This window comes from Erinaceus europaeus, chromosome 4 (genome assembly GCF_950295315.1).
Source record: "Erinaceus europaeus chromosome 4, mEriEur2.1, whole genome shotgun sequence".
Taxonomy (NCBI): Eukaryota; Metazoa; Chordata; class Mammalia; order Eulipotyphla; family Erinaceidae; genus Erinaceus; species Erinaceus europaeus.
The window spans coordinates 119,943,855-119,960,977 of NC_080165.1; the positions used below are offsets into that span (position 1 = coordinate 119,943,855).

At 38.6% G+C, this 17,123-nt stretch overlaps 1 pseudogene; it reads left to right on the plus strand.

The window, feature by feature from the left end:
- The first annotated feature begins 4,409 nt into the window (after nt 1–4,409).
- On the plus strand, nt 4,410–4,866 carry LOC103125031 (small ribosomal subunit protein uS13-like; annotated as a pseudogene).
- Nucleotides 4,867–17,123: the final 12,257 nt, after the last annotated feature.

Sequence of the window (17,123 nt, forward strand, 5' to 3'; positions counted from 1 at the left end):
ATTTAAAACATTATATTGGCATTTATGTTAATTTCCCATGGCTGCTGTAGAAAAAGTGAATGACTTTAAGAAGAGACATTTATAATTTTACTGCTCTATTTTGGAACAAGTATATGCCTCTCTTAGCTAATATCAATATGTCAGTAGGACTGGGTTGCTCTCTAGAAGCAGTAGGATAAAATCTTCAGGTTCACTGACATTTAAGCTTAAAGCCTCCCACATGCCTTAACTCATAACTTTTTTAAGATTTTATTTTTTTCTTGGCACTAATGATTTTTCCCCTCTACTTTTGGGATTTATAAAGACACTTTGCATCTCTCTGACAATTCTTCATTAGTTGTATATTCTCAAATTTTTCCCTCAGCCTCTCTCTTCCTCTTTAAGGAAATAAATTAATTTACTTATTTATTTTTATTGGGAGAGAGAGTAATTGTTTAGAGTTGACAGTAAAATACAGTAGTTTGTACATGCTCTCCCTCATTTTTTAAAAGAATTTATTTATTTATTCATGAAAAAGATAGGAATGAGAGAAAGAACCAGACATCACTCTGGTATATGTGTTGCTGGGAATTGAACTGAAAACCTCATGGCTGAGAATCCAATACTTTATTCACTATACCACGTCCCAGACCACTCTCTTCCTCTTTAAGGATCTTTTGATTACATCGAGTCCATATGACCCAAGATATATTTTAATGCCAGCTGGTTAGCAATCATAAGTCAATCTGAAATATTAATTCTCCTCTGCCAAGTAGGCTAACATATTTCAGGTTCTTTGGATTAAGACATGAACATCTTTGTGGGTGGAAGGGAAACATTATTCTTTTTAAAAAATTTTCTTTATTGAGAGATTAATGGTTTACAATTGACAGTAAAATACAATAGTTTGTACATGCATAACATTTACCAGTTTTCCACATAACAATACAACCTCCACTAGGTCCTCCTCTGCCATCATGTTCCAGGAACTAAACCCTCCCCACTAGGGCAACATTATTCTACTTGGGCAAAATCCTTTCTTACTTTCACCATGTGCTTTTAAGCATATACTTATACAAGTATGTAGTGGTTAGCATTTTCTTCACTTCTCCCCCTCCTTCTCTCTTCCTTCCCTCTTACCCTGTCTTCTCTCTACTACCCCTTCTTCCCTTTCTTTCTATCAAAAGCAGAATTGTAGCAGGTATAGTAATACAGCCCTAAGACTATCCTCACATCTGATACCAATTGCAAATCTGAAGTCCCTAAAGAAAACTCTTAAGTTTGATATTTTTCTATAAGCACTCACACTACACTCATGGTTATGGTTTACTTTACCTGACAGACACAAATTAAATTCAACCAAAGGGGAAGAGGTCTATAGGACAGAGGCTAACAAAAATTACTGAATCTAGAACTTCCACTTGTCTTCTTTCTATATTGAGAAAAGTCTTGCTTTTCTGGTGCCAATATATGACACACACTTGAAATATTACCAATCTATGATGCCTACTTGAGCTGTGGTGTCTGCTCTCAATCTCTATCTCTCTCTTTTAAGATTTTATTTTTATATGGTCTGGGAGGTGGCACAGTGGATAAAGCATCTGACTCTCAAGCATGAGGTCCTGAGTTCAATCCCCAGCAGCACATGTACCAGAGTGATGTCTGGTTTTTTCTCTCTCTCCTCCTATCTTTCTCATAAATAAATATATAAATTCTTTAAAATTTTTTATTTTTATTTATGAAGAAGATAGGCAGAGAGAGAGAGAGAGTGAGAGAGCCAGACATCACTCTGAACATGTGCTGCCAGATGTATAGAACCTCATGCTTGAGAGTCCAGTGCTTTGTCCATTGTACCAACCTCCCAGACCACTCTGGTCTCAGTCTCCATCACCATCAGGGATTAAAGTCATAGCCCAAATTTCCCCACCCCAAATAACATCATTCCCTGGCATGATCAAAGGACCACAGGAAAATCAAACATAGTAATCTTCCAGAAATCAAAGACAAATGACAGAAACAATTTGATTAGTTTTATTCTCTGCTATAAAAGATCACATAGTAGTCATTACTATGCAACCTCTCCTGCTCCCAGGCCTGCTCTCTGTCACATATAAAAGCCTTTCATTGGTACATAACTTTACTTTTTAAAAAAAAAATTTGGGGGGGGCTAATGGTTTACAGTATAGTTGTTGACACATAGCACAATTCCTCATCTCACAGTAATAGTTGTTTAGGTGGTGGGAGATGCTTGCTTCCTCAAGCTGTAGTACCCTCCCCCCATCATACACAAGGACCCCTAAATCTTACCATCCCACCCCTTTCCCTTATTATAGGGATTCTTAGTACAGCTGCCTAATAGTATCCTTCCCAGCTCCATTACTATCATGTTTTTTTTTCTCTTTAACTCTGCATGTGCCAAACAAAAATTAAATATCTCTCTCTTTCGAAGATCTAAACCATAAAAAGTTTTTCACTTATTTAAACATTTTATATTGTAGCTCCCCTATATAACTTCAGGTTATATGCCACTTTATTTTATTTTTTTCCTTTTGTTGTCCTGGTTGTTTTATTTTTGTTGTGGTTATTATTGTTGATGTTGGATAGGACAAAGAGAAATGGAGAGAGGAGGGAAAAACAGAGAGGGCAAGAGAAATATAGACACCTATAGACCTGCTTCACCGCTTGTGAACTGACCCCCTGCAGGTGGGGAGCCAGGGACTCGAACCGGAATCCTTAAGCCAGTCCTTATGCTTGGCGCCGCCTGCACTTTGCAGGTGAGAATTCTACCACAGAACCACCAATGCCCTGGAGGGAGGGTGGTGCTTAGTTAATGATTTATGTAAATAGACCGCAGCTTTGAGTGGGATCAAACCAATGCCATGCAGGCATGCTGGTGCTTAGTTAAGCAGGATTAGAGACAGAAGCCGGGGGAGCTGGCATACTACCCAACAGCACTTAACCCCCGTGTGCTACCGCCCAACCCCCTGCCATTTTAAAAAATGGAAAAGTTATTACAAGTGTGCAAGTTACTATAAGTGTGCAAGACAGTTTATACCAGAAATAGACAGAATTCTTGTTATAAGATTTGTTTATTTAATTATGTTTGAGAGGGTAAAAAGAGAACCAGGGCATCATTCTAATTTATATAATGACTGGGATAAAACTCAGGACCTCATATGTATAAAACTGTAACTCTGCTAACTGAGCTATCACTCAGGCCACTAGACAGACTATTGTAAGTACATACAATTTTCCTTTTCAAGGAGATAGCAATTTTGTAGATTAAATTAAAAGTAAATCAAAACTTTTCAGAAATTGGGGGCATAACACATAGTTAAAAATAGAAAATGTTAGATTGCATACCTAGTTTAACAATAGACTCTATTTGTTAGTGTCTGTATGTGTACATGTGTGAGTGTGTTAATGCTAGAGTGTGTGAACATGTTTGCTAATGTGCAGATGAAGGAGATAGCATAATGGTGATGCAAACGCCTTTCATGCCTGAGCCTCTGAATTCCCAGGTTCAATTCCCCGAACCACCATAAACTAGAACTGAGAAGTGCTCTGGTCTTGCACTCTCTCTGTGTCTCTCTCATTAAAACAAAAAATTAATAAAATATATAGTAATGTGCATAGATTCAGGTCACTCAGCAATAGATTTTTATCAGATTCTGTCAGTTTTGTGCCATCTCCATTCCATTTACAAACTTCCACTCTATCCCTTACCTAGAGGGATGTTCTTTAACTTGTTTTACTTCCCACTATAAAATCTAGAAAGAACAAACTTCCCACGTTCCTGGCTTCTAATAAAACAAGAACCCACCCACTCACTACCAATTCCCATTACTTTCCTGCCATCCTGTAAGTTATTTATTCACAAGCACTACGCTAAATTCACCATAATCATAAGTCACTTGACCCGGTGAGATTTTTCATTTCTTTGATCTTTCTATAAGACAACTTCTTATCTGTTTGGAGCATGAAACCCAAGTAATTATTCACAGCTTCATTGAAAATCTCAATAATTATTCACTTATGACATGACAGTCAAATTCTGAACAGAAAAATGTAAAGATAAGATAATGTAGCTGAAGTTGTGGTCTATTGCAGTGGAGCCAAGGGCTGTAATGGAGAACAGCGGTAGGAGGGAGTTGAGAGGGCACTGGACAGCAATCGCAGGATGGCAGAGGAAGACTTAGGTTAGTGCTGGGAGTGGTGCATGAACACCTACCACAGCAAGATAAGAAATTGTACTTGTGTCACAAGTGTCTTGTAAATCTTTACTATTTTCCCCCAATAAAATTATAAAATGTAATGATGTTTCTAAGTCACTGGTACGCTGAGTTTCCCCTATACTCTACTAAAGTACTTTAAACAATACTCATTCACAGGAGGCCTACATGCCACCGGCCGGCCAGCGTGCTGCCGTCATGTCTCTAGTGATCCCTGAGAAGTTCCAGTACATTTTCGAGTCCTCAACACCAACACTGATGAACATCCCAAAATAACCTTTTCCATTACTGCAGTTAATGGTGTGGGGGCGAAGATACGCTCAAGTGGTGTTGTGAGGAAAGCTGACACTGACCTGACCTAGAGGGCAGGAGAACTCACTGAAGATGAGGTAGAATGTGTGATCACTTTTATGTAGAATCCACACCAATACAATATAATTGGTGTTTAAACAGACAGATGGATGTGAAGGATGGAAAATACAGTCAGGTCCTGGCTAATGGTTTGGACAACAAGCTCTGTAAAGACCTGGAGTGACTTAGATGATTTGGGCCCACAGAGGGCTGCAATCACTTCTGGGGACTCCATGTCCATGACCAGCACACCAAGACCACAGGATGCTGTTGCCACACCATGAGTGTGTCCAAGAAGAAATAAATTGAAGACTATACTTTCACAGATCAAGAAGAAATAAAGCTAGGCCTTGTCAATAAATAGTTTATATACCTAAAAAAAAAAAAAAACCTTAACTTCATCTTCACTCTCAATGCATAAGTTTTATTTTTTTAACAAATCCATTTATTTATTTATTTATTTATTTATTTATTTATAAGAAAGATAAGAGGAGAGAGAAAGAACCAGACTTCACTCTGGCACATGTGCTGCTGGGAATCGAACTCAGGACCTCATGCTTGAGAATCCAAAGCTTTATTACTGCACCACCTCCCAGACCACACCTAAGGTTTTTGGTTTCCATCACATTTGCTATATCTTTGTTGCTTAGGGTAGAAGGTACATCACCCTGACCTTCAAATATAATCCATCAATTCTTATAAACTAGGGGTTTTACCGGTAATTTTTTTTCTCATAACTCACTCTTTTATTTATAAATTCAAAAAAAATCTTCTTGGGGCCAGGTGGTGGTGCACTTGGTTGAGTGTACATGTCACAATGCACAAGGACCTGGGTTCGACTCCCTGGTCCCCACCTGCAGGGGGAAAGCTTTGTGAGTGGTGGAGCAGTGTTGCAGGTGTCTCTCTTCCTCTCTATGACCCTTCCCTCTAGAGTTCAGGTTGTGTTTATCCAATAATAAATAAAATATAATAAAATTTTAGTGCAGTCTTCCCATTGAAAGCTTAACTGCTTTTAAGGTGTTTAAGGCCCTCCAGTTATAAACGAATGTATCTTGGTCTTATTGTTAAAACTAATCTAAAATGACCTTGGGTCCATACTCCCAGCAGGTTAAAGAATAGGAAAGCTACCAGGGGAGGGGATGGGATACAAAGTTCTGGTGGTGGTAATTATGTGGAGTTGTACCCCTCTTATCCTATGGTTTTGTCAATGTTTCCTTTTTATAAATAATAATAAAAAACTAATATAATTACTTGTCATGATACCAATTTAAACAATAATCTAAACATGTTAGTCTCTTCCACAAAGAAGCTCTTTTTTCCCCCTGTTGATTATCTCTATCTCCACTTCTGCCTGAACTTGTTTTTTGAATTTCTGACTTTAGTTCCTGCTTTAGGCACCAACACTCCACCTTGAACCCAGTCAGTTGTACAAATTTCATCACCTTGAGCTAATCTAACCATTTCTTAAATGCAGTTTTGTTTGCCCTTTTGCTTAACTTACTTCTAGCTCATCTAAGTAAATATTTCTCCAGAAGGCAGGACTACTTTATAAGAAAAGTCCGCTGATATGTAATCATTTATTTCCTTTTATACTATTTCATTATTCTTATGAAAACTATAGTGGTTTGATATTTTCTTTTTCTTTTTTCTTGCCACCAGGGTTATCACTGGGGCTCGATACCTGCACTAGGAATCTACTGCTACTGGAGACCAGTTTTGGGAGAGAAGGGAGAGATTAAAAGGGGAGAGAAAGGAAGACACCTGCAGACTTGCTTCATCTCTGGTGAAGCATCCTCTCTGCAGGTGGGAAATGGGGGCTGGAACCCGGGTCCATGAATTTGGTGATATGTGTGCTTAACTGGGTGTACCACCACCTGGCCCCCCTGCCATTTGGTATTGTCTACTGTAGAAATTATATACCGTTTTATAGAAACTATAGATTGACTGAGTCGGGCAGTAGCGCAGCGGGTTAAGCGCACGTGGCGGGAAGAGCAAGGACCTGCCATAAGGATCCAGGTTTGAGCCCCCAGCTCGAACCTGCAGGGGAGTCGCTTCACAGGTGCTGAAGCAGGTCTGCAGGTGCCTATCTTTCTCTCCCCCTTTCTGTCTCCCCTCCTCTCTTGATTTCTCTCTGTCCTATCCAACAACAGCTACAACAACAATAATAACCACAACAGTGATAAAACAACAATGGCAACAAAAGGGGTAAAAATGGTCTCCAGGAGCAGTGGATTCATGGTGCAGGCACCCAGCCCCGGCAATAACCCTGGAGGCAAAAAAAATTAAGAAAGAAAGAAAGAAAGAAAGAAAGAAAGAAAGAAAGAAAGAAAGGAAATGTAGATTGAGAATTTAGGGAAAAATTTAAGTGAACGACTTTTCTTTTTAACTATTTGAAAGTAAACTACTGAGTTTGTATCTCATTATCTTCAATAACTTCAGGGTGTACATATCTTGCAAATAAGTCACCACCTTAAATTATCAGGGTGATAGGATTGAATTAGTAGAAGTCAGGCAAACTGCAATCATGCAACGTTCTGAAAACTTATAATATAAAAATAGAATACGGCATCACTTCAATTGGTGTTTTCTACACATCCATCGAAATCAGAGCAGAAACATGAATAAACGTCCACATTTACTTTTCAGATACCATTTTTGCTTTTGTCAATCATTCTTTCAACTGAAAGGATTACATTAGAAATCATGCCTTGTATTTAGTTTTCACAAAGTTTTCAATGTATTTTAAAAAAATTTTATTATCTTTATTTATTGGATAGAGACAGCCAGAAATTGAGAGGAAGAGGAGAGAGAGAAAGAGAAAGAGAGAAACACCTGCAGCCCTGCTTTACTACTCATGAAGCTTCCCCACTGCAGGTGGAGTTGGGGGCTTGAATCTGAGTCCTTGTACATTGTAACATGTGCACTTAACCAGGTACGCCACCACCCGGTCCCTTTCAGTGTCTTTTTCCTTGTTTGATTTTTTATAACTGAGATAGCATAGCACAATTTTGCCTTTTGTTGTTGTATTGAGATCAAGCTCAGAGCCTCACATATGCAAAGCATGCACTCTACCACTGATTTACTTCCTAGCCTTAATCTTGTCTTTCTTAATTTTGACATTTTTGCTTGTAGAATGTTTCTCCTCAGTGTTTTCTTTAATTTTTATAATTATTAGATTTGGCTGGCAAAATATTGGCAGTAAAACAACAAAACTGATGGCAGAGCTAGCTCATATTCTGTCAGGGTGTTGCAGGCTTACAATTTGACCAATTACCAATGATGATCTGTCGTTAAAGTTCAGAGCTCCAGAAGGCCGGGCTAGCTTCGCGGCGGTAGACAGAGACGACCAGAGACACACGGCTGGGCAGTGAAGCTTGAAGCTTTATTCACGAGCGGGCAAACATGTGCTCTCCTGTCTTTCTGCTCTGGCGGCAGAGAGAGACCCTTACACTAATCCCCACACAGATCTGTCCTGCATCCCCTCATGTGGCCACGCCAAGAACTCTGGCACCAAGTAGCATCCGGAGCAGGAAGAAAAAGAGGCGTGAAAATAGCAAGGGCCAAACCAATTTCTCCCAGAGGTGGGGGGAAGGACACCAAACCAATATGAAACATACAACAATGATCTCATCCTATCATTCTGATCATTATATAACGGCTTCTGGATTCTCTAATGTGAAGTTACTTTGTCCTTTTGTTACTAATAAACATGAATAAGCTTATCAGAACAGTGTGCCTGCTTTGTCATGAGCAATGGTGGAACTTTGACGTTCGATATTTTTTCTCTCTGTTCTTCTGTTTCTGTCTCTCTTTTTGATAAAGACAAATAAAGGTAGAGGCAGAGAGTAAAGAGACCACAGCACCAATATTTCCTTGAAAATGGCAGGGGCCAGGCTTGAACCTGGGTCACACACATGGCAACGCATAGTACTATCGAAGCAAGCTATTTTGCAGGCCCTGTATCCCTCTTTCCATCTGGAAAAAACAAAAAACAGCTTATAGTGGTGAAGCTGTGGCTATAGTAGCAACAACGAACTTAACAAATTCATAATTGACTCTTGTTCTGAACTATGTTTTTGAACTCACGGTTTCACGATTCATTAAAGTTATCATTATTTATTTTAATTCTCACAGTGCCCCTGAATTGATGAGTAAAAATACCTTCAAATCCCCATCATTGTCTAAGACTCTTCTTACTTTCTGGTAAAACAAAATGCTAATCTTGTACTTTGCCTGCCCAGGCCTTTGATTAGACATTATTCCAAAGGTCCCTGACTCTTTCAAGTAGATAATGGAGTTTTGGAGTTTATATATGACCTTTAGTTTTGATCATGGGAACATTACAGAATATCTGGGATATGCTATTCCTACAGGCAGAAAACATAATTATATGTGTGCAGGCTTGTGCTGAAATGTGTGTGAGCAGAACTTTTGTCGCCTACATTTATTTCTAAAACGATCTCCAAACTGCTCCTTATTTTAAAGCTGATGAGTCCATACCTGACTTAAATGAAAGTTATAAAATATAGGTTTATCTGTAAAATCGTGTATTCTCCCCACAAATGATATTGTTATACCTTAAGATGAAATCACCAAACTTAATTTGAAAATGGGATTATTTAATTTCTAAGCGTTTAGAAATTAAACTCAGAAAAATAACAGAAGCTAATTCAAGTGCTTTTAAGGGTAACCTGAGGGGGCCAGGTAGTGAGTGGCACACCTGATTGAGTGCATGCATTACAGTTTACAAGGACCCAGGTTCAGGACCCTTGTCCCCACCTGCAGAAGGAAAGCTTCATAAGTGGTGAAGCAATGCCACAGGTGTCTCTCTTTCTCTCTCCCTCTTGGTCTCCCCTCCCTTCTCAATTTCTGTTTCTATCCAAAATAAATAGATAAATTCAATATGTTCTAAAAAAATAAAAGTAATGTGATATTATATAATTTTTGGTAAATGAAAATTAACCTAAAAATTAATAGTTTAAATGAAAACAGACATGTCGTTAAGAGTCATAACATTAAATATATTCCATTTGTAACACAAAAGAAGGGAGCATTTTGTTCCAGCATTTTGGTCCTGTCTGTTGGAGGAAACAAAGGTGAGATATATTCTCTTAAAGCAAAAGATCCTAACAATGGACATAGATAATTCTTTTGCAACGCCCAGTGAATGAGCTGAGGTCAGAGTGGGGTGACTGATGAGTCCTGAATATGAGTCCTTGCCTTCAGTCCATTGTGTTGACAGCTGGGCTAGTCTGAAGAGATTAACCCTATAATTTAGACAATGTGAAGCTGAGGGTTGGCATATGTATCAAACACTGAAGGATCACTCAGTAAATTCAGGGATCCCATGAAAAATCCAGCATCTTGTTTTTAATAATCTGCATAGCACATACTGTGACAGGCAAGAAAAATGACTAACAGTTACATTTGGCTAGCCTCTGCAATGAGAACTTTGATTGGACACTTAGGCTCAACTGGTGGTTGAAATGCAAATTTAAGATTTGAGAAGAGTTAAAATTGAGATCTTGGCATGATAATCTACAAATCTGGGTGAGCACAGCTGTCACATATTAAAACCTGAGTATGCATGACCAATGCCTGATAAGAGGTAGAATTCTCAGAAAAGTGAAAAAAAGAAATTCAAACAGCAATTAACCAAGACTTCAGATAAGTAAATACACACCAAAACTTCCTAGAAACAAAACTTAAATTTGTTTCTGTCCCTTGAAGTTGTCTGTCAGTATTTAGAATAAAACCATTCAAGAGAGAATGAAGATGCTTTCTTTTTTTTCTTTCTTTTTTTTTTTTTTTTTTTTACCAGAACACTGTTTAGCTCTGGCTTATGGTGGTGCAGGGGATTGAACCTGGGACTTTGGAGCCTCAGGCATGAGAGTCTGTTTGCATAACCCTTATGCTATCTACCCTCCACCTTGAAGATGCTTTCTTAAGAGTCTAAAGAAAAGACGTGATAATACGAACTCTGAAAAGCAAGAACCGCAAGAGGATTCTAAAGGACGAAAGGAAAAATGAGAACCTATATAATGTGAATTAAAAGCCCAGAAGGCAAATGGAATATGTTGTCAAGATAAAGGATACAGTGATCTCAAGAATATTTATTTTTTATTTTTTTTATAGAGAAAGGGAACATGGAGCAATTTTGCCCTCAAGTTGAAAGTCTACTCCCAAGTGAATAAAAGGGCAACATTAGTCTAAAAATAGAAAGTTGTAGAAGTTCTACTAAAAACAACAGGTTTATGAAAAAAGAATCTTAAGTGTGCTCAAGCTATGATTGGAATCAATTTCTTTAGCATTGTTTTGTTTCTTTTAAAAGAATAATTTTTTTCTGCTATTGTGCCATATGCACTTAACCCACTGCACTACCACCCGGCCCCCTTTTTTTCCACTATTGATTCACTTCTTTGTGTGTGTGTGTATAATACTTTTTAAAAAAAAATTCTTTATTGGGGGAATTAATGTTTTACAGTCGACAGTAAATGCAATAGTCTGTACATGCATAACATTTCTCAGTTTTCCATATAACAGTACAACCCCCACTAGGTCCTCTGAAGGACCTGTATTCCCCCCCCACCCCGCCCACTCCAAAGTCTTTTACTTTGGTGCAATACACCAATTTCAGCTGATTCACTTCTGATAAGAGTTTATAAGAGTTTTTATTGCTATCTTAGACATCTACCCCCAAAACAAATGCTTGACACTCATATCATGTCACTGTAAACATGTAGTCTTTAGTTAACTAAGTAGATATAGTTTTATCAATATTAATAGCTAAATTTTTCTCTGAATTATTTTGTTTTAAAGTTTTATTTTCTGGAGCTCAGGCCCAATACAGGTTTACCTGAGATGTAACCATCCCGACATTTAGAGTTGGGTAGCTATGATGAAAGGGAGAGTACACCAGCTACCATTGCTGACAGGATAGACTCTGATAAACAGGGCAGAGAGACCTCAGACAATAAAGTGCTTAACCCAATGCATTTTCTGAATGGAGTGTGGCATTGGTTTGCTAGTGGGGATGCTGTGGGGAATAGAAAAGCAACAGATCCTATCCACTCTATAGTGGTTAAGTCCTCCCTTCTGCAGGAAGTTCATTAGGTCTGATGAAGCTCAACAATCCAGAAAAGAACAGTGGGATATTTACTAGTAAGGGAATGGAGGTATAGAACCATCATTTGGTAACCTAAGAATTGTGCCACATCCAATGCACTAGGGATCAGAATATTTAAAGGCAATCCTGATTATTTTCTTCTTCCTTTCTCTCTTTCTTTATTTCTTCTTCTTCTTCTTCTTCTTCTTCTTCTCCTCCTCCTCCTCCTCCTCCTCCTCCTCCTCCTCCTCCTCCTCCTCCTCCTCCTTCTTCTTCTTTAGAGAGAAATGGATAGAGGAGGGGAAGGCTTCATTGCCTGTGAAGCAACTCCCCTGCAGGTGGGGAGCTGGGGCTCTAACCCGGATCCTTAAACCTGTCCTTGCGCTTGCACCATGTGCGCTTAACCCACTGAGCTACCGCCCAGACTCCCTCTTTCTTTCTTTCCTTTCTTTTTTCTCCCTTCCTTCCTTCCTTCCTTCCTTCTCTCTCTTTCTTTCTTTCATTTTTTATTTATAAAATGGAAATATTGAGAAGACCATAGGATAAGAGGGGTACAATTCCTTCCACATAATTCTCACCACCAGAACTCCATATCCCATCCCATCCCTTGATAGCTTTCCTATTTTTTAACCCTCTGGGAGTATGGACCCAGGGTCATTATGGGGTGCAGAAGGTGGAAGGTCAGGCTTCTGTAATTGCTTCTCTGCTGAACATTGCTGTTGGCAGGTCAATCCATACTCCCAGCCTGTCTCTCTCTCTTTCCCTAGTGGGGAAGGGCTCTGGGGAACTAGGCCTCCAGGACACATTAGTGGGGCTGTCTGCCCAGAGAAATCAGGTTGGCATCATGGTAGTATCTGGAACCTGGTGGCTGAAAAAGAGTTAAGGTGTAAAGCAGAACAAATTGTTGACTAATCATGAACCTAAAGCCAGGAATATTGCAGATAAAGACTGGGGGTCTCTGCTTTGGAAAAAGCTAGTAGGTCTATTTTATGTATATTCCAAGGGGCCCATGACTTTACTAGTTTTTGCCTGAGCCTGACATCTAAATTGCAGACAGACCCAAGTTATTGTCTGGGGAGATGGTGTCATAGTTGGAGAAAGGACTAGAAAGCTTGATCAGGGAAGAGAGTAGCTCTCAAATATGGGAAAAGTAAAATATTATTAACTGTAAACCCCATCGATTTGATCTGGGGCCTTTCTTTTTTTTTTTTTTTTTTTTACCAGAGCATTGCTCAGCTCTGGTTTATAGTAGTGTGGGGGAATTGAACCTGAGACATTGAGCCTCAGGCATGAGAGTCTCGTTGCATAACCATTATGATATCTACTTCTTCCCCAAATTGAGTATTTTCACTGGACCTAGCACCCCCTGTTCCCAAACAAGCAGCAGTATCTATCAGTTTTTTTTTCTTTGCCCTCTCCAGTGCTATAAACAAGGGAAAATTCCAACGCCACAATACCGCCATCTGCAGGAAAACACAAGAAGCTAAACCTGAAACAGAAAGCCAATTGGCAACTTCAATAACAATAAAAACGAAATCCCTTTTAAAAAGAGAAGTTCCTGTTGGAAGAAGTTAGGAAGTCTATTTTAGGTATATTCCAAACAATTTTTTCTGCTTTATGCTTTTCAGCCACCAAGTTGCAGATGCTACCAAGATGTCAGTCTGACTTCCCTGGGCAGAGGACTTCATCAATGTGTCCTGGAATACCACCTACCCAGAGCCCTATCCCACTAGGGAAAGACAGAAATAGGCTAGGGGTATGGGTTGACTTGTCAATGCCCATGCCCATGCCCAGTAGAGAAGCAATTACAGAAGTCAGACCTCCCACCTTCTGCACCCCATAAAGATCTTTAGTCCATACTCTGAGGAATAAAGAATAGGGAAGCTTCCAATGGAGGGGATGAAATACAGAACTCTAGTGGTACGAACAGTACCCGTATTGTCCCACAATCTTGTCAATCATTATTAAATCACCAATAAAAAGAAACAGAGAAGTTTCTAAGGAACAAACCAATTAGAGGACATTTATGACAAAGATTTTAGAAAATCAGCAAGGATAGATAGCATAATCATTATGCAAAGAGACTCTCATACCTGAGGCTCCAAAGTCCCAGGTTCAACCTTCCTCACCACTCTACCAGAGCTGATTAGTATTCTGGTAATAAATAAATAAATAAATAAATAAAATAATAAAGAAAGTAATTAGAGAATCTCAAGAAAACACAGTAAAGTAGGTCACAAGCATTATTTAAAAAAAAATTATTATCTTTATTTATGTATTGGATAGAGCCAGAAATTGAGAGGAGGGGAGATAAAGAGGGAGAAAGACAGACACGTGCAGACCTGCTCCAGCACTCGAAAAGCTTTCCCCCTACAGGGGAAAACATGTAACATATGTGCTCAGCCAGGTGCACCACCACCACCCGGTCCCACAAACATTATTTATGATAGCCAAAACATAGAATCTTCTAAAATAGCCATTAGCAGATGGTTACATAAAGAAAGTGAGGTATAGACTCAAAATAAACATCTGGGAGGTCCCAGTTTCAATCCCCAGCACCGCCAGAAGCTAAAATTGTGAAGTGCTCTGTTTTTTTTTTTTTCTCTTGGTATCTCTTTCTCTCATTAAAATAAAAAAAATAAATAAATAAAATATTTTTTTTCAAAAAGGTAAAGATGAAGCTAAGACGTCTGGGATAAATTGGGTAGAACTTGAATTAATCATACTAAGTGAATAAACTAGAAAGATAAAGACAATTAATTACCAGATGGTTCCACTGATGCAAATGAACTTCCAAAAAAAAAAAAAACACACACACACAAAATTAACTTAGACTTGATAAGATATATAGTCTTTCTCTCATGTAAGTATTTCTTTCAAAAAAATAGCAAACAGGCTAACATACAATAAATAAATAAATGCATAACAGCAGCTAAGGAGATAGCACAGTGGATAAAGTACTGGGCTCTCAAGTATAAAGTCTGGAGTTGGATACCCAGTATCACATGTATCAGAGTGATGCTCATGGTCTCTCCTTGTTCTCTTCCCCTACTCTTCTCTCTCTAGCTCTCCCTCCCCCCCCACCTCCTCCTCTTCTCTCACTTCTCCCTCCTACCCCCCTCTTCTATTCTTTTCTCCCTCTGGCCTATAAAACAATAAATCTTTTTCAAAAGGGTAACATATCCAGACCAAGTACTATTTATCCCATGGAAGCAAATTTGGTTGAAATTTCATAAGTTAGTCAATTAACTTCACCACATTAACACAATAAAAGAGAATAATTTCAATAGATACAGAGAATCCAAACTTTACTCTTGGTAAAAATCTTCAATAAACTAGGATTTAGAATGTCTTTAATCTGACAAAAAGCATCCATGAAATGCTAAAGAAGACCTATGAAAAACCAGTCTCAGACTTTCTGGTGAAAGACTAATTGCATTTCCCATGAGATTAGGAAAAAAAATGTTCTCATTTTAATGCAGCGTTGTACTACGACTGCCACCTCTCCAGATTCAAAGGAGGTCTCGAAACTTTACTTCAGGCTCAACCTGACGCTGTTGACTGGCTACGGAAGAAGGGCAAACACTAGAAGAAGAACTACTAAAAGTTCTAATTAGTACAATAAAGCATGCAACAGAAAATAAAAAAGAAATAAAATATTCTCATTTGCAGATGAAAGTATAATCATTATGATAATAGATGATCCTAAAATGTACAAAAATGACTAGGTTTCAAAAATGATTTATCAAGGTTGCAGGATTCTAGATACACTAAGTCAATTTTGTGTATACAAAAAGGTCTATCTACAAAAATTAATTTTATTTCTATATGTTAGAAATAAACACGGGAAAAAAAAACTAGCATGCAATTCAAAAGTTGCCAACCATGTTCAAAAGTCCTGGGCTTTTATCCCTGAGCTAGGCTGGGTTGTGGATTAGATCACTTCCAGCCAGTAAGGATTGGGGTCTTCCTGACTTGTAGGTCTAAACTTTATCAGGCTACACAGATGCAAGACTTGCTCTGCACAGGACTTTATCTTATGCTGGTGCAGGGGCGTTTCAGAGAACTCTGGGGCCACATAAGGCTTGCTCTGTACAGTACTTTATCTTATGCAGGCCTGCAGGACTTGGGGGTTGGGGTTTTAAGTTTTATCTTTCACTCTACTTTGTCACGTTAAACTCAAGAAGTATTTTAGCACTTTAATTTTAACAATGCTTCATCACTCAAATAAGGATTTTAACATTCCTGACTTATTTTAACATTTCAAACTCAAAATAAGATTCTTACACCTGCATATTCACTTTAACAAATATTTCAACATTCTAAACTTAAACAACTTATCTTGATATTTCCAACTTATTTAAACATTTCAAACGCAAAGAAATACTTTCACACTTAATATCCTCACACTTCTTATATATATTCTAAGTACACACTTCAGTATTATTCTAAGTCCACGCTCCTAATACATTAATATTATTCTATTCTAAGTCTGGGCATAAGTCATAACATATTTGTTCAGGGGTCAAACTTAGATAACTATTTTAACACTTCAAACTCAAAGGAACATTTTCACACTTTAATAGATATTTTCACATTCTAACTTCACTGCAATTGAAAGTCACTCCAACTCTGGACATTGGTCGCAACATATGTGTTTAGGAATGTATTCAGGAATCTGAGGTCTCAGCCCTTGTGTTGAAGGGGCCGTGTTTTCTTCATCTGGTATATGCAAGGGACACTTAACTGAATGCTTGAATATTCCTATTCCTGACACTGATCCTAAAGTGCATGCGGTAATTCAGAAGGCCTACTGTAGCAATCAGAATGATATACAGAAAATAACTAAAATGATTTTGGAAAAATATTATCTATGTCAAGACTTGCACGTAAACTAGAGCAACTGAGACAATATGTTGGCATAAAAACAGATAAGTGAATCAAAAGAACAAAACCAGCAAGTTAACACTAGACTCCTACAAACAGAAGACAATTCAATGGAGATTTCCTTTCAATCTTCATTGAAAGTAGGATGTGAGGGAGTACTGTACAAATGCCCTAAATACACTGGATTGTTGTGGTCAAGGAAGGTGTGATTTCAACTCTTGCCTGCAGGCTTTAACTGCACCACTGGGTCAGACCCTCACAGACATCAGATTGACTTAATAAGCAAAAAGCACTTCCCGCAGGCTGCAGCCTTATGGTTATTTATTTATTTGTTTTTTTGTTTTTCGCCTAATCTGAAATAGCCAAGAACCAGTTCTGGCCGCAGCCTGGGAGGTGGAGACCTGTAGTCAACCCCGCCCCTTTATCTAAATCACGGACCTTTTCCATCGGCGGAACCTTCCAGCTGGGGACTTAAATTTCGCGGGGGGTTTTGTAATCTTGAGGAACGAGCCTTTCTTCCTGGTTCCCTGCTGTCTGCTGAGCCCCAGGACTGGGGGTGGGGTTGGGGG